Raw genomic sequence first — 19,307 nt, 5'->3', positions numbered from 1 at the left:
AACTCTCTTGCCCAAGGTCACACAGCTGGTAAACGGTAGGGCCCCTGGAGGGAGACCTCACACCTGGGCTTCTCCAGCATTTGAACCAGCTCCCCTAATTCCTTGCTGCGTTCCCTGAAAATTTCCTACCCTCTTAATACCACTGCCAGTGCCAGAGCCCTTTCTTGAGATGCCCAGAGGAATGAGCGAACCCCAGCCCCCAACCCAAAAGAGAAGGGGAAGATTCCCAGGGGCCCTCTGGCTGAGCAGACCCCTGTCTCCAACCGGAAATTAACTCAAAGGGTGAAGGGCGCCGTCTCTGGATGCAGAGATGGGGCTGATTGTTTCCTGTTCTTCATTAAGTAACAAAGGAGAAAACCAACTGGGCATAGTGTATGAGCTTCCCCACCAGCACCACCCCAGACTCCTGGAACATCTTTATCCACTTACCCGTGGATTCAGGAAATTCTCCTCCAAGCCAGTTTTATTGGAGATTTTGGAAGCAAAGCTCACAGCCTCCCAATCAATAACAGATGAACAATGTTCACATTGCATTTTTTTGGGAGGACATTTGGCCCAGGCTTGTCCCAAGGCCTAGCCTTGGACATTCCCATTCGTTCGGACATTGCTAGGAAATGAGGTTCAGGACAGTTCTAGAAACCAGAGTCATTGGCATGTGGGTGCAGCGGGAAGGGGTGTCCTGGTCTGGGGCAGGCCTGGGGAAGCCCTGTGTTTTGCAAGGGTTGGGGTCTGGCCCACGCAGCTTCCCCTTGCCTCTCCTCTCCCCCACCTCCTCTCTGGCTCGTCTTCCCCATATGCTCAGCATGGGCATCGAAGCCACAGGCCATAAAGAATCAATCAAATCCAGTCCTGGCCGAGCCAGGGAACACGGCACCAAAGCGCTGATGGGGGAAGCGTAGGCAGCTGGGGTGAAGGCACGCCTGGCTGTGCAGAAGCGGTTTCGGCAGAAGCCTCCTCACCCCGCCCTTCATCCCACAGATACATGACTCTGGAGGAGATGGTCCGAGGATGGGGACGAGGACTACCTCTTGGACCTCCATGTTCCCCAGGCCCATAGCTGGAAGAGTGGGACAGGCTGCAGTGAGGAGGACAGGGAATGGCAGTAACATTCTGCTACCATCGGCCCATCTATAATACAAGAAACGAACCGCTTGGAATGAGAAGCAGGGTCCACAGTTGTTTCTCTCATCTCATCAACACTTGCTGAGCGCCTATCGTATGTCAGAGAGAGTGTGAGACATGGGTGGGAACATGCAGGCCCCGCCTCCTGGAGTTCACAATCTGATTGGTAGGTTTGTAGCAGCTCTGTCCACATCACAACTCTCTCCTCGAGAGAGAAAATAAATAAGAAAAACTGCATTTTGGGGTCCCTCAGTGGATGATGGCTCTTTCCTCGCACCATTTGGGAGATTCCATCACTCACGCAGCCAGGTCATTCATCTCCTTTGCTGAAGAAACTCCCTCGTTGAAGAAATCGCTAAATATTTTGGTCCTGCTACAGCCATGCTCATCCTCTGGCAGCTATTTGCTGAGCACCAGGAAGGTTCAGGGCCCTGAGGAAACATTCTCTCTGCATGCAGGAGGCCAGCCAGTGATCAGAGAACCCGATGGTGGAAAACCCATGCTGAAGGCTGGGCAAGCTTTGATCCACAGAGAGTGAAGACTGTGCAGCAAGGTGGACTAGCCCAGGTCCACGAGGCACCAGTCTTGGGTCAAGCCTGGCTCTACCAATAGATCACTATGTGACTTTGGGCCAATCTGTGCCCCGCTCCCTGACCTCAGTTTCCCTATCTGCAGAATGGAGTGGTGGATAGGCGTTTCTGCAAGTGTAGTCTGTGGACCACTTGTTTCAGAATCATCTTGAGTTGAGAGGACTTGGTGAAAATGTAGATTCCTGGACTCCATGGTAGACCTCTGGTATAGGTACTCAGAAGGTAAGCCTGGGAATCTGCATTTGAAATACACTTCCTTTGGGGAGTTTGATATCCTGAATTTTAAGCAAGATTCCTGAAGGAGATAGTATCTCAGTGCCAAGCAAGCTTGCCAACTTGGCTGCTACTCTAGAGGAAGTTGGCTCATGGGGACTCAGGTGGTGAGGGGAAACTTCATGAAGGTGGACACGAGCTGAGCTTGAAAGCATAACATTAATGGTCATCACTGTCTTTGCTGATCAAATGACTTTACCAGACTCTAGGCACAGCCACTAATTTCTTCTTGGTGGGCTAAGTGCTTTATGTGCATTATCTCATTAAGACTACATTGTGACAGCCCTATGAGATAAGACCTCTTATCCTCATTTCCTGGTGAGGAATCTTGGGCTTATCTAAAGGTTAAGTGACTTACCTAAGATGTTTGGATCCCCTCTGAGACAGACTGAAAATTCTCCCTAACAAAGTATATCACAGGCTGAGTGCGGGTAGAGGAAGCCTTTCAGGAGCAGAAGGTGTTGGTATCTGAGAAGGAAAACGGATTGTTTCCTAGAATGCTTCACTCATTCACTCATTCATTCAGTCATCCACTTAGTCATTTGTTTTCTCACTCCCTCATTAATGGATTCATGTACTTAATTTGTTTAATCACTCACTCTTCCTGTTTATAGCAGACTTTATTTCTGGACTGTGTCAGTCAGGGTTCTTTCATTATAAGTGGCAGAAACACAACTCGAATTCACTCAAGCAAAGAAAGGAATTTATTGATACATGTATCTGTAATGTCCAAAATATATACAGTATATGTTCAGCTTCAGTCATGACCAGGTTCAGGTGCTCGGATGTTATTGTCAGGAACTCTCCCTACACCCTTTGGCTCTGCTTCTGTGTTGGCTTCACTCTCAGGCAGATCGGTGGGGTTTCTTTTTTCTTTTCTTTTTTTTTCTCTCTCTCTGCTTGTAAAGTTGGCCACCAGCAGCTGCAGGCTTATGCTCTATCAGCTTAGCCACTACAGTTGAAAGAAGATGCCTTCCCCACCCCGCCCCCCGAGAGCTCAGCAAAAATCCCAGAAAGATCTTTTATTGGCCAGCCTGGGTCACATGCTCATTCTTGAACCAATCACTGTGGCTGGAGGAGTCAGAGATCTGATTGGCTAGGCCTGGTTCTGTGGCGATAGCATCAAACTCAGCGAATTGCATAGATTGAGCGTGGAGGAGCGGTAGTTTCCCCAAAGCAACTTGGGGTGCTAATACTAGAACATGGATTCTGGATGTGCAAAAATTAAGAGGTGTCTTCTACATAGGGGTAAGACATTCATATTGCACTGGGCTCCTCCCACCCAGTTCCAATTTGACTCTAGTCATAACTACCAATTTCTTCTTGATTTCGCGATGGAATTGGGGAAATAGCCCCTTTGGGTTTGGAAATGCCAAACCATTTTGTCGCTCTGTGGCTGAGATGAGAAAATCATGGGCATTCATTACCTGGATGGCTAAATGCTTTACAGACAAGCTCCTTTAATCTAGTCAGCAGACCCTCACCGAGGCGGGCAGAGGAGAGTTCCCATTTCACATTTGAGAACCTGAGGATCCTAGAAGTTAAGGACTTCATGCTAATGTAATGGCTAATTTTATGTGTCAACTTGATTGTGCTAAGGGATGCCCAGATAGCTGGTAAAAACATTATTTCCAGGTGTATCCGTGAGGGTGTTTCTGGAAGAGACTGGCATTTGAATCAGTAGACTGAGTAATGCAGATCGCCCTTGCCAATGAGGGTCGGCATCATCCAACCCTTCGAGGGCCTGAATAGAACAAAAAGTTGGAGGAAGGGCGAATTTACTCTTCCCATGAGCTGAGACGTCCATCTTCTGCGTCGAACATCAGTGCTCCCGGTCCTTGGGCCTTTTGGACTTGGACCTGGACTTACACCATTGGCAACCCTGACTCTCAGGCCTTCAGACACAGATCAAATTATGACATCAGCTTTCCTTTTCCTGGGTCTCTAGTTTATGGAAGGCAGATTGTCAGACTTCTCAGCCTCCATAATCAAATAAGTCAATTCCTATGATAAATATCCTCATATATCTCTATAAATCCTATCGGGTCTGTTTTTCTGGGGAACCCTGTATAGCTACAGTCACAGCTGCCAAGTGACAGAGCTCCGGTTTCAGCCCAAGTCTATGTGATACGAGAGTCCACGCCGTCCGTCTCTCTGTGTGGTGAAGGTGAATTCCTGCCCAAAGGTGAAGTTCGGTTCTGTTTGGGGTGAGAGGGTAGGGAGAGGGCAGAGTTGCAAGTTTGGAACTGGTCAGAAAGAAGCTTCTACGGTTACTAGAGGTTTTTTCAGACCCACCCCAGCCGAACCAGGCCCTGATTTCTGTTGCACTGGTCACACAGATGCAGGCCTCATGGGGACAGGGCTTAAGCAGGACACACCCTGTAGGATGTATCTCAAGCCTCCCCGAGTGTAGGGTAACTGAGGTCACCAGGCAGCCGGGGAGGGGCGGGAACCAAATGTTTGCAGAGCATCCACTGTGTTCCCAGAACTGTGCCGGGCTGAGTGGGATACCAGGAAACGGAACTGTCATAATCATTGTGGGCAGAGATTCTTAGGATATTAGCACAACTGGCCCCCAGAAGCCATCTCTTTCGGAGCTGACAAACTCAGATAGCTATCAGGGCTGTGCAGGTGACATTCATGAGAATGGCCGAAAGGGCATGAGGCCTGGTATGGGTGGGGAGTCATGGGGAACACAGGGATGGCCACCACTGGGCATTTGCCATGTGGATGTGTGGGCCCTATGCTGCTACACCTTTGGTTTTTCAGAGAAAACATGTAAGTCGATTTTTATGTGAACGTTTCTAGTCTTTAAAAAATAAGTTTGAATTTTTAACGCACTCTATGTAGGCTAAAGCAACGTGTCTAGGGTAATCTCTTGCTAAAGCAATCTGTTGGCCTCATCTCACTTTACCATTGGGGACAGTGAGGCCCCCAGAGGGGAGGTAATGTGCCCCAGGTCACACAGCCAGAACGAGAACCAGCTCTTCCACCTTCCAGGCCTGTGGTCTGACCCTGGGCCACTGTGTTCCTTACAAGTACCTGTTCAGCACGCGGCAGTTTACACAGCACGTTTGCGTCCAGTATCTCAGTTGATCTTCACCTTGCCCCAGAAGAGGCTGCGTGGGGACAGTCACCTCCATTTTACTGATGAGGAAGCGGAAGCTCCGAGGAGCTAAGCATCATGAACAGATCCCACAGCCAGGGAAAGGAATGCATACATCGGGCTCCCAGTGCAGAGTCTGCTCTCTTAGTTGGTGCTAAATCTTGTGGTCTGGATTTCAGCCAGAGTCAGGCCTTCCTGAAGCCTGTTTGGGAGAGAGTTTACATGAGGAGACAAGACTCACATTAAATATGCTCAGTGGAGCACAGATGTATGAGACCGAAAGTGAGCAGCAGCTGACTGGGCCGGGCACAGGGCTCAATGTTTCACATAAATTATCTCATTAAGTCTGCACAGCTACTCCTGTGAGAGGTACTCTTATTTTACTGATGATGAGACTAAGGCATGGAGAGGTGAAGAGACTCAGCCAACATCACATCTAGGAGGTGATAGAGCTGGAGTTTGCATGGGAGTGGTCTGGATCTAGAGAGCCAGGAAATGTTACTAGGATGGGCATCCTGGTTGGCATCATCGTGGAGTGGGGGGATTCTTCAGCAGAGCATTCTAGTGATGGGTCAGCATTAGCGAAGGTCTGCAGATTGATTAAAGATCAGCCAGGAAGCCAGCCAGCCAAGGATGGCAGAGATTGAATAGTGCTCTGACACCAGGGCATCCAAATCCTTCTATATCAAGAGGATACTGATGTCTAGAGAGGGTTAGACCCAAAGCCACACAGCACTCTGGTGGAAAAACCAGGGCCGGGACCCAAGCATCTTATCCCAACTGCTTTCCTGCTGCCCCCACGCCTTTCTCACAGTGTTTGAATTTCCATCTATGGGACTTTCCCAAGGTGGGCCCTGCAAGTGTCAGAATCCTGCCTGTCTCACCTCTCTATGGCTTCGTGACAAACCCTCCCAAAACTTAGTGGCTTAAAACAACAATAGTTTTATGATCCCTCATGTGTCTGTTGATTGACTGGGCTTAGCTGGTGGCTCTTCTACTCTGCATGATGCTGGCTGGGGCTGCCGTCATCTGAGGGCTCAATTGAGCCGGGATATCCAAGATGGTGACCTCACATGGCCGGTGATGGATGCTGGTGTTAGGCTGTGGCTGAGCTGAAACTGTGGAACAGAGCCTCCCGGTGGCTTCCCCACGTGGGATGGGCTTCTATAGCATCACTGTTGGGTATAACTGTTGATATGATACTACGTATATGTTTTGATCTCCTAAAACTCTTGTAATTTCCTACGTGATAAGAGCAATAGGATCATCGTTTGTTGTAATGTTTGGTTTTTGTCCCCAGCTCTTGAAATAACTCCTGAAACATCTTCGGTTATTCATAATAAGCTCCTTTCAATCGTACCTGAACTTATGTTAATGAAGTGACTTTGGAAATCCCCTAAGAATAGGAGCTGGTTGCCGGGGAAACCAACCAAGTGATTAAAGGGTTGGAAAACTCAGCCTCATTTCTACTTCCTAGGAAGAGAGAGGGGCTGGAGGCTGAGTCAAGCATTAATTGTCATAATTTAATCAACCGTGCTTATGTAAGGAAGCCTTTGTAAAAACCCTAACTGAAGGGGTTTGGAGAGCTTTCCATGTTGGTGAACATATGGAGGAGCTGGGAGGGTGGCCCACCTGGAGAGGGCATGGGTGCTCTGCATCCCCTCCCCATCCCTTGTACCTCTTCCTCTGGATCTTTATCTCGTCCTTTGTGATATCCTTTAAAATAAACTGGTAAATGTAAGTAGATGTTTCCCCGGGTTTGTGAGCTGTTATAGCGAGTTATCAAAACTGAGGAGGGAGGGGCTTGTGGGAACAAGTGACGAAAGTAGAGGTGACAACATGGGACTTGAGATTGACATTCGAAGTGGGGGCAGTATTTAGGGATTAAGCCCTTAACCTGTGGGGTCTGTGCTAACTCTGGGCAGTTAGGGAAAGAATAGATTTAAATTGTAAGACACCTGGCCAGTATCATCCAAGAACTAGAGAATTGCTTGGTGTGGAAAAACTCACACATCTGGTGTCAGAGGTGCTGTGAGTAGGGAAAACAGGAGGAGTTTTTCCCTTTAGGTGCCAAGAAAGGCTGTCCCTAGAGTGAGCATTTGGGGACCCAGGTAAAAGCAAGGCTTCTGACCCAGGCTTAGATGTTACAGGATGCTCTCTGTTGGTCAAAAACAAGTCATAAGCCAACCCAGTATCAAGGAGAGGGGACTACACGGGGTGTGAACATGGGAGTGGTGGTTCATCTTTGGAGATCGGCTCTTACGCTATCATTCTGACACCCCATTCATTTTTCCCATCCAAGTTTCAAGGACTCTCTGCTCCTCAGTTTCCTCTGTTGACCAGTGATTCAGTCCAGTTCATCCAGGTGCTTTGCCAGACACTGATATCCAGTACAGGGCTGGCATCTAGGAAGGAAGGGAGAAGGGAGAAGGGAGAAAGAAGGAGGAAGAAAGAAGGAAGGAGAGAGGGAGGGAGAGAGTGTCCTACAACAGCCAAGGTCATCATCTAGCCTCCTTCCTGAGCCTCCGATACACCAGCCTCCTGCCCACTTTAGGTCTTTGCACTCGCTGTTCCCTTTGCCTAGAATTTTCTTCTCTCCAAGTTTTCCATGACCAGGTCCCTCTTATTTTCTCGGTTTCTAGGTTACCTCCTCAGAGAGGCCCTCTCTGGTCCCCCAATATCACCACCACCATCAGCCACTCACTCTCTCATTACCCTGAATTATTTGCTTCAGAGCACTGGTCCCCATCGAAATGATTTTATTTATTTGTTATCTCTGTCCCTGTTTCCCTCTCTCTAGACCACGGTTTCTCAACCTTGGCACAATTGACACTTTGGGCTGGATAACTCTTTGTCGTTGGGTGGGGTGGGGGACATCCTGTATATAGTAGAAAGTTTAGCAGTATCCCTGGTCTCTATCTACCAGGTGCCAGTAGCATCTCCTGTACGTTGTGATAATTCAGAATATCTCTAGACACTGCCAATTGTCTTAGGCACGAGTGTGTGTGTGTGTGTGTGTGTGTGCGTGCGCACGCGCGTGCGTGCGCGCCTGGTTGAGAACCACTCTTCTAGGCCATTGGGTCTCATACTTCAGAACCACCGGGAAGGCTTAAATGTAATTGACACAGATTACTGGGCCCCGCCCCAGAGTTTTTAGTTCAGCAGGTCTGGGATGGGATCTAGAATTTGCATTTCTCACAAGTTCCCAGGTGATGCTGATACTGCTGGTCCAGGGACCATACTTTCGAGAACCACTGGTCTGAGATTGTCTGTCTTACATCACAAGTGCCTAAACAGTGGCTGCACATAGTTGGCACTCATAAATATTTCTTGAATAAACCATCTTAAAATCTCAGCAGCAAGGAGACAACTCCTGGGGGTTTAAAATGAAAAATTATCTGGTGGGGAAAGGGGAAAATTTATGTGTTTGGGGAGGGGGCATGACAGATTATGTGAAATTGGTTGGTCGGCTTTGACCTGGGTGGGCTTTATGGCTTGGCCATTCATCTTGGATTTCTCCTGCGGTTCACTCTGATCCATTTCTCCTTATCATAGGGGGATTATTTGCTGCTGGAGCAGCTGGCAGCAGGATTCCTGTGACTGACGCTTGCTCCCTCCCTCCGGGTTCCTGGCCTCTCTGAGAACTGATGCTGCCTCCCTCCTTTGCTGCCTCTCAGCTGGAGGATTGAGAAGGTGATGGGTCTACCAGGGGTGAGATGATGCCTCATGCAGCTATAATAATATTAGTAACGACAACCAGAGCCATCATTTACAGGAGCTTACCACGGCCAGGCAGAGTGAAGGCACACACCGATATGACTTCATTTGCCCCTCACTCAGGCTCTGTGAGGTAAGCGCATGTTATTATCCCTGTTTTACCGATGAGGAAACTGAGGCTGAGAGGTGATGTCATTTGCCTAAATTTGCATTAGAAGAGATGAAACTGGGATAAAAACCTAGGTTTTTCTGACTAAAGCCTTATTCTTAAACTCCATCAGTTTCTCAAACTGCTTTGGTAGGTGATGGAAATGTGTTCTGTGCTGGCGCGTAGAGGAGGGTCTGGTGGCCTCCCTGCTGCTTCTAGGTCTCACCAGGCACGCTCAGGCCCCAGGGCCTTTGCACTTGTGGTTCTCTCTGCCTGCAATGTTCTTGCCCCAGGTATCTGCAAGGTGGGCTTCTTTCCCTCATGTAGGTCTCAGATCAAATATCACCTTCTTAGTTAGGGCTCCCTCGCCTCCAGCGCTCCCCATCCTTTCCTGCTTTATTCTCCTCCATAGCACCTGCCACCACCTGACATACTGTATGTTTCACTTATTACACACATTGTCTATCTCCTCCCTCTGGAAAGTCAGCCCCTTGGTCTACTTTGTTCACTGCTGTGTCCTCGATACTTGGGATCGAGGTGGATGTCAGGAACTCATTGAGCATTTGTTGAAGGACGGATGTTAAAAGGAGAGAAGGATGGAAGGAGGGAGAGAAGGAGGAAACAAAGAAGGGACAAAAAAACCCATGGAAATTCTATTAAAAGTCAACAAATGTTCCTTACCGCAGTACTTCTCAGAGCCTTCATCACGCTAGTGTACATTTAAAGAAATATATGACTTTGGCATTTCTCAAACTTGATAACAGAGTACTTTTGGGTAGAGCTGCAGTTAACCTTGACTATCCCAGGGCATGGTCTTCGACCCACCCACCCCCATCCTCTTGACCTGTTTTTTCTTATTCCTGTCCTCCTTTTGCATAAAGTACACACTTAGATATCAGGCTACATGGACACGCACCTGCACACCCGTTTGCTGGCTGTGGTGGAGATCTGCCTGGGTGACAACGTTGGCCTGCCTGTGAAGATGCTGCCGGTTTGAATAGACCAATTGTCAAAAGCAGAGAAAGAGCATCTCACGTTTGAAAGAGGCCACTCACCAGGCAAAAACAAGGTGGCCTGAACTTGGGACAACAAACAAGGCAGACAATGAATTCGTTAGAAGCAGTTGGGAGCCTCAGGGGCTGTGAGAACTCAGCTTTTCTGTACTAGAAGGACAACAGAGAGCCAGGTCACACGGGGACAACAGTTTCCATGTCTTTTTATCTGTAATCAGAGCCAACAGCCCCGGGGTCTGAAGAACTCAGAAATCAAGGACTCTCACCCACCCAACCTCTGAATTCCTGCTATCCAGACAGATCCTCAAGGAAGCCAGACCCAGTCTTGGGGATTTTGTACTTTTCTTTATCTGCAAAGCCACTTTTCCGTGGGACTCCATCATTTAAAGAGAAACGGTGTCAACAGTCTATACTTAGGAATCAATAGACCTCAGTTCAAATCCTTACTCAGGCAATGACAGCTGAGTAACTTCAGGCAAGTCACTTTATCACTCAGAGCCTCGATTTCCTGCTCTATAAAATGGAACAATGCTACCCGACTTGCTTTCTCCCTCCTTGTTCTCCTTATAGCCAGTCGGATTCGTTCATTCATTTGCCCAGTCTACACATACCATTTGGGGTTCTTCTGACCCACAGCGATCATCCTTGGGCTCCGACATTCTTCAGGATCCACCCTCCCCCATGTGGTCCAGAGGCAGGGTTACACACCTGGGGGGCTAGGTTCCAGTCCTGGTTCTCCTGAGCTGCCGGGGTCCTGCTGTGTCAGGCACAGTGGAAGTGGGGGCAACATTTTCCTTTCTTCTTCAGTAAACTTTTGTTTCCCCTGATTTCCAAAGAAATAGGAAAATTTCAAGAGAAGCACTTCTAATGCTTAGTGTATATCCTACTAGTGTGTGTGTGTATGAGAGATATAGATAGATGACAGATAGGTAAATGATAGATAGATAGATAGATAGATAGATAGATAGATAGATAGATAGACAGATAGATAATAGATTAGATAGATATAGATGATAGATAGATAGATAACAGATTAGATAGATGATAGATAACAGATTAGATAGATATATAGATGATAGATAGAGACTCTCCTCAACTTATAACGTGATCGCGTTCCAAAAATGTATTTAATATACCTAACCTACCAACACCCTAGCTTACCTTAAGTGTGCTCAGATTACAATATTCAAAAAAAAAAATGCTGGCAACACAGTACACTGTAGAGTATTGCTTGTTTACTCGTGATCGCATAGCTTTCTGGGAGCTGTGGCTCGCCGCTGCTGCCCAGCATCACAAGAGTGTGGTACTGCTTATCACTAGACCAGGAAAAAAACAAAATTCAAACTATGGTTTCTACTGAATGTGCATCGCTTTCACACCATCTTGAAGTCAAAAAAATCGTAAACTGAACCATCATCAGGGACTGTCTGTATATGTATCTATGTATAAGTATATGTATATGTGTGTATATACATGTGTACATATATGTGATTTTCTAAATGCTTGCGATATGCCAGGCTGTATCCATCATATTCTTTAATCCTTCTGATGACCTCAGGATGTATGTACTATGACCATGCGCCTTTTCTAGATGGGGAAGCTGTGACTCAGATTAAGAGTGTGTCTGAGGTCACACAGCTGCTAAGTGATAGAAGCCCCCACAAACAGGCAGGGGCTGGTGGGGCAGAGCTACCTGGGTGGGCAGAGAGGGCAGAAAATGTTGCATAGACCAGCGACTTGGTCCCGAAGTCTATTTAAAGCATGTAGCAAGGGGGGTGGGTAAGTACTGTATTACACAAGCGATGTACGCTCTGTACCAAATGAAGAAAAGCAAAGAAACACAAAGAAGGAAATAAAAATAAACTCTACACCCACCCACCATCCAGAAATAATCAGAGTTCAAATGTTGGTGAATTTTTTTTTCACTGAACTTCCATTTAATTCTAGTCCCCATGCCTCTCACCTCCATGCTATGGCAGCTGTCCTGAAAGCAACAGATTCTTTTCACTTAATAAGACACCACGGTCATTTCCATACACAATTAAATATTATTTGAGAAGAAATGATTATAAAAAATTTCATGGTATTCTGACTATGAGATAACTTATCCTCCACAGTCAGATTTATCCCAAATTTTGCATATTGAAATTGCAGCTATATTGTAGCTATTATAGATGGCACTGGTAGGGTCTTTTGCCCTTGGAAAATTAGCCTCCTGCCACCACACCTTCTGTTCTGTACCATGCCGGAAGAGTATCTCTCCACTTCCGGCCTTGAGTTGTGTTGACGAGGCTCCTTCCATTGCCTTAGCCTCAGGAGACACTAGGCAATGGGGAGGAACTGACAGTGACACCTCCTGTTGGCCGCATACTTTCTGCCCACTACTCTGCTGATTCCTCTTGAGAGTCCTATGAGGGGAGAGCTGTCTTCTCCATTCATAGAGTGGGGTGATGACCCACCCAAGGCACCTCACAGCCAGCTAACCCTGTGTGCTCCTTACCCTGTGCCCCAGTCAGAGACAACTCTAGCTGCCTGGGCTGCAGGCACAGGGCCCGGCCCCCTGCCCAGCCCCACCCAGGCCCTGCTGGGTGTGGGGAGCTGAGATAGTGGGAGAGATGCTGCCCAGCGCTCAGCAGATAGGGCCCAGGGTGAGGTCAGTGCTGGGAGGCCCCATGGAAGAAGTGATTATTCAGGAGGCAGTGGCAAGAGGGGAGAGGAGTTCACCGCTGGAGTTGGAAGCTCGGGTGACGATATGAATATCTTGAACAGGGATAGACCACCTTGGATGTGGGAGGCAGGCAGGGCCTGTGTTTTGGGACCAGATGGCCACATATGTGCAGTAACAATAGCATCTGTGACAATGATAACTTCCTGAGTGCTTGCTCATACCAGGCACTATACGTAGTTCTCATTTAGTTTCCCTCTTTTTCTTAAGGGCAGGTATTCTTGTCTCTATTTTTCAGATGAGAAAACAGGCTCAGAGAGGTGGGTGACTTGCTCAAGGCCACACAGCTAGTGCCTGGCAGAGCCAGCTTCACTCCAAGACTGGTTGAACTCCAAACAAACTTCTCACTGCAAGATGGATACAGGATCAAGGAGAAAGAAGGTACAGGGCAGAATCTTCTCCCATGACTGCCAAGCACTTGCTCTGTTCCATTATTCCTTCAAGCTCCTACACTATCCAAGTACTCCACCCCCCTCACTCACCTCCTGCCAGAGATACCACAGGGTTCAGACATATTAAATGGAGACTTCTCACTTTCCCATTCCAAACAGCTTCTTGACATCTTCTAGCAAGCCTTTCGAAATTAGCATGTCCAAAATCAAACTCTTTATTTTCTAGGCTCACCTCTTCTATCCTAATCTTCCTCATCTCAAATTATATCACCATCCACCCAGATGCTTAAGCTGAAAGAGATGCTGCCTTAGATTGGGTTCTCTGGAAGCAGGGCCCGAGCCAGGAACCCTTGTGTAATGATTTATTGAGGAAAAAGCTCTCAGGAGGAAACAGGTAAGGACACTTAAATGAGGCTGTAGTCTTAGCTGGAGACCTTTAGCCAGATCCCACGGGAGCCCTGGGGGGTAAATTGTGACACAGAGTAAGTTCCACCTTGAAATGTCAAGGAGGCCTGCCTTTTATAACCTCCCGTCAGCCAGTCATTGGTAGGGCGGATGTGGACTCCTAGTGAGTCAGGTCCCTTTGACTAATGGCAATTCTCCAGAGAAGGGGGTGGCGGACACACACAGGAGCCAGGGGATGGATGCTCCAGGAACACTGGAGATCAGGGTGGGGCACCAACAGCATCCACTACACAAGTCCTTCATTCTGCCCTCCATCCCGTCTCATATTCTGTCCCTCAGCTCAGCTCTGCCTCCCCAGGGTATCCCATTATGACCACACCTCTCACAGATCGTCAAGCGCTAGTGCAAACCCTGGGAAGCTGTTATTATAATGAATGAAACACAGTAGTTGGGGGCATAATACAGCAATTCCCATAGTATGTTCCACAGGTACAGTTATCATAGAAAGGAGAAAGAGTTGTAGAGTCAAATAAATTCAGGCAAAAATGAGATCACACAAAATCAATCAAGTTCTTTTCATGTAGGACTTCTCAGAGCCTCTAGACAGATGCTAAGGAATCTGTCACTTACCAAGAAGGAGAAATAGTTTGCAACATTTCCCCAAATATTTTGCCTAAAAAAGTTATTTTTGGCCTGCCATCTGGTGGCCCTTATGTCCCCTGGGGAAACACTTGGGGAGTGGAAAGATTACAGGATTTGGAGTCAGAACACCTGGGTTTGGAGCCCAGCTCTTCATTTGGCAACTGGGTGAACTCTCTATTTTAAGACAGTTTTCTCATCTGTAAAATGGGATCATTATTTTTGCCTCGTTATATGGGCTTATGTATACTAAGTCATCCAACAGCGTGCCTGGCACAATGACTTGTTCTTCTCTGACCTAAATTCCATTCTTGCAGAATTATCAAACGCTGGTTGCAAATACTGCCCCTAGTGGTGGAAGCCTAAGAGAGCCACCCATACACTGAATTCCTCAGGTACAGAAACCTGATAACCTTGGGAAATCGATGGCTTGCTTGCATCAGACATCTTAAGGCTGTCGCCCAGATAGCTGATGCCTCCTGCCTACATCACGGGAAGCTTCAGGAATGACGAATGTCAATGTCAGATGGCTCTAGCCAACGGTTTGGAGTGCATGTATTGGGGGGTGGGAGAAATGTCAGGTCAGCTGAGAACTGAAACCTTCGGGGAACTTCTTTGTCCAGTAGCCACTGCTATCTAATTTCCCTGGGACCATCTGACTTTCAACTTTAGAAGCCCTTAAATTACTAAAACTTTAAGTGTCATCAGCTTTGTAAATCCCACCTTATAAATAGAGGATGTACAAAAAAAATTTTTTTTTAAGGATGCTGGATTTGGCTGCACTGAAGTTTTGTATTATACAGGACTGGCTAAGAGGGTATGTGAGACTTCCAGAAGGCCTATACCCAGAATCTGTCCTTTGGGGATCAAGCAAAGCTGGGAGGAGGTGATTCAGGAGCTGTCAGTGGCCTTGTTCCCTGCTGAAACCAGGGGAGCCCTGATCTCCAAAACTGGTCTTTCAAACATGGGAGCCCCACCCGTGAGCCAACATACTTCCTTTTCTCCTTAAACCGAGTTAAGTTTCTTTCTTTCAACCAAAAGAGTCTTCATCAAGAAAAGGAGTGTTTGAACTTCTTGTTCATAAGCAGTTATTCCACAAATGTTTATTGAGTACCTACTATGTGTCAGGTCCTGCTATGAGCACTGGGAATGGAACATGGAATGAAGCAGGCATATTCCCTGTTCTCCTAGGCCTATCTGAAGTATAAACTCATTGGATGAATTAACTTTAAAACGTTACTTTTTATATGCCAATTATATTTTAATAAAAGGGAGAAATGCTTTTTAAATTCCTGATTATGAAACTAATGTGAAGTCATTAGAAATAGTTAAAATAGTAGAAAGAAGACATATACCAAAAAAGTAGAAGGAAGAAAAAAAATCACTCATTATTCTATCATCCAGGGACAACTGCTATGAACATTTTCATGTATTTCATTTTTTTCCAAAACAAATATGTTTTTAAAAAATGAAATAGCATGGAATATATGGTTCTCATCGTGCATTTTCATCAAAGGCATCTTGAATATTTTCCCATGTCGTTAAATATTCTTCAGAAATATTATTTCGAAAAAACATGATTCAAAACAGCTGTCTTAACATTTTATCACATGAATAAACAGAATTTTTAAGAATGAATCGATTGTTGGGCAGTCAGGTTATTTCCAACATTACAGTGTTATAAATAACACAGAGATGAACATCCTTGTTGGAAAAAACACTTCGTCTGGATCTCTTGATTTCTTTAGCTACATCTCCAGAGGTGGAATTTTGGTAGGGCAAAAGCAAGAAACGTTTAAATGTGTTTTTTTGATGCATATAGAAGTTTACCAGGCAGAGAAGCCGTATCGGTTTGTATCTCTCCCAGGTGGATAGGAGCAGGCCTGTTTCTTCTCACCTTCCCTTCCTCTTTTGGGATGAAGCAGTGTCAGAGAGGATGAGATGAATGAGGCACTTGCCTCGGGCAACAAAAAAACTCAGTACTCAAGGTAAATAGTATTTTAATGCAATGCTTTAAAAAAAAATCAAGATTAATGTAAAAAAATCCATGACGAAGAAAATATCAAATTTTTACATAAAAACACAGTGCCCTAAGCCTGAGGAAAAAATATGTGCCCCTATTTCCATGATTTTATGTATTAAAAATTTTTTTCAAATACATGAAAATATATTATATATTTAAAAAGATAACATTTCCAGAATGTTAAAGTAGTTGAAAATATGACGAAATTGAAAAGTAAATGTCTTAAAAGTCATGATATTAAGTTTAAATATTTGGAAAGTGTATTTATATCTTTTGATAAAGTTTTATATTCATCAAACATATTTTCAAAGTTTTTTTCATTTGCGGTAACTTACGACTCTCAATGGAAAAGGAAACAAGCCAAGAAGTAGATTTTAAATTTTCATTTGTATTGATGAGTGTGCTTTCATTCAAGCCAGGAAAGGCATATTACAATAAATTCTGGTTTGGGTATAAATAAAATATCCAAACTTAAAATAATATGAGTTCTAATAACCTGTTTTTGTTTTTCAAAATTCTTTAACTAATGTTCTAGAAAGAATTAACTGTTTAAAAACTATTTAAAATGTGTATATAAAGGTGCATATTTTTCCTTTTGCTTCCTGCTCCGATATGGCACAGCACGAGAATGTAGCCCATTGGTTGTTGATTTGAAAATCAAAAGAAATGTCATTTTGTTAACAAAACGACAATGGTTTCAGATTCATTCAGTCATTCAGTTTTGTGCATATATTCTGCTGGGTCCTGGTGGGGCATCTAGAGGTGAGTACAACACAGTCCCTGCCCTGAAAGACTGCAGTTTATAAGAGACAACTGATGAGGTTGTATTCTATCATCAAACAGACCTGGGTCTTATCACTTACCATCTTTTTAACCTTGAACAAACTTTCAACCTTCCCAGGCTCGATTTTTTCTCTTATAGAACTTCCCTCTCAGGGTTGTGATGGGTGAGGTGCTTAGCACTCAGTGATTTTTCAACACTCAGTGACTGGGACCATGATGATCATGACCGTTTGTACATCCAATTAGTCTGGGCCATTCATTCTGCAAACAATTACGGAGCCGGTGCTTGTCAGGCACGGTGCTTGGCTCTAAGAATTGTGCCAGTAAAACTTAACCCTTGCCCTCAAAGCGTTTATACTCCAGTGGGGGCAGCAGACATATAAATGGCTAAGTGACAACATAATGTAATAGGTCCTTGATAGAAGTTGGGTCTTGCAGGATGAATAGGAGAATGCTAGGCAGAAAAGAGGGGAAGAGGGTATTTTGGGAAAAGGGACAGCAGGAGAGACCTGGAAGTGGAGCAGGAAGGGCCCGGGAAAGCGTGTAAAGTTCATGTGGCTCCCAATGGTGGGTGGAGGGAATCCAGCAGGCTTCTTCTCACCCCTGGAAAAGATTCTTCAGTGATCCCAGTGGCCAGGGCGTGAGTTCATTATTCGTCTGCCTGTGGTCAGTGGTGCTTGAGGTGCTGAGTGGCTGAGTGATTCAATCCAGATCACAGAGCAAAGGACACTGGGGCAATTAGTTAAATGAAGGCTAAACTTCATATTCGTTCTTTGGGAAAGCTGGAGAAACCATGACATTTATATTTGCTCTTCTTTTTTAAAAATCCCATCTTTTATTGATTCACCCTTCCTTCCGCCATCATGCACGTGGACTGTCCCTGACATTTGGCAGTAAAAAGGCCCAGAAACGGTTGCCTGTAAATTGCATCTAGTCAACTTGGAACCAGGGTGAATCTGATCACTGTTCATCTCCCCGCCCCACCCCCACCCCGTGAACTCTGTGCAGGTCCAGGGGATCCTGTCTGGTTGCCTCCCCAGTGTTGGGGCTGTTCCTGGCATATAGTAGGTGCTGGGCAAACATCTGTTGAATCAACACAATCCAGATGACTCTGATGACCTTTCATGGGTGGTTAAGGAGGGGCCTCTCCCTTTTTCTCTGCATCTTCCCAGTTTCCCTGGCCCTTGGAGGGGCCTCCCAGCTTCTCAGTCTGGAAGTTACTAAGCTATAAACAGACACTTAAATGAAGAGCTCAGCCTTTAAAGAATCCTTTGAAGAAAGGTTGCAATGTGACTAATCATCCTCTAATTTATTGGTCTGTAAATTTGCATTTTCCTACAGTACATTTTTCTTAATGGAGGGCCCTCCCACACCACCGACAAAGGCAATTTTAGCTGGGGGTTCAGCTTCCCATTTAGAAGATATGGATTCTTTTCCAACATTAGGATCATTATTGTTTTAATGTCTATAACAAGATTATATGCAGGCAGGGGCCAGGAGAAGGTGAGGGGGTAGGGGGGTCAGAAGAGGGGGCTCGGGTGGGGCTGGGACAAGGAGGGTGGTGAGGGGAGCCAGGCAGACTGGAGGGGTACAGCCAGTTTTTTGGGCCCTATCTTTGCCCACCCCCTCTTGCTGTTAGTCAAGAGCCCCTGTCAGCTCCAGTCATTCAGTACCTGGAACTGCTCCCCACTGCTTGCCGCGCCACACCCCCACCCCACGCCTCCCCCATCCCTTGGCCAGGGGACAAGCTCAGGCAGGATTTATGGGGCTGGCCCCTGCGGAGAGGATCCGGGGATAAATCTCAGCTTATTTAGGAGCGTGATCTACATTTATTGCACTTAATGTGATCTTTAACGTGTCCAAGAGGGACCCATAAATCCCAGCCCTGGCCGGCTCCTCCAGCGGGGCCCCTGGGCCAGCCCCGCCCCTTTCTGGGGCGAACTAATGGGAGTTCTTGGGTCTGTTGATTCCGTTTGCTTAGGGCTCCAGCCCTGGCTTAGCAACCAAGGACTGGTGCCCTCCCTGAGCTGCCTGAAGCCACAGGGCCAAAGTTACATGCCCACAGGTGGGCTCTGCTGGTGCGCACCCTGCTCTGCTGAGGGAGGAGTCCCTCTCTGGGACAGACACTGTTCATGCCTCCTGGACTAGGTAACTTCTAGGATCCTTTCCCTAGCTAGGATTTTGTAATTAACATGATACAGGCACAGAGGAGAGAGGTGAGCAGAGCAGAGTCTGTTGAACAACATCCCAGGGCATTAGGCAGGGATAGATGGGAAGCAGATTCCATGACTACTACAACTCAGTATTGTTTTTATAAATATGAGCATGTGTATATATAATAATAATGAGCCCTTCAATGTGGATAGCATTT

Source organism: Pteropus medius, unplaced genomic scaffold, assembly GCF_902729225.1.
Source record: "Pteropus medius unplaced genomic scaffold, Ma_sr-lr_union100, whole genome shotgun sequence".
NCBI classification, from domain to species: domain Eukaryota; kingdom Metazoa; phylum Chordata; class Mammalia; order Chiroptera; family Pteropodidae; genus Pteropus; species Pteropus medius.
This window is presented reverse-complemented; position numbering follows the sequence as displayed.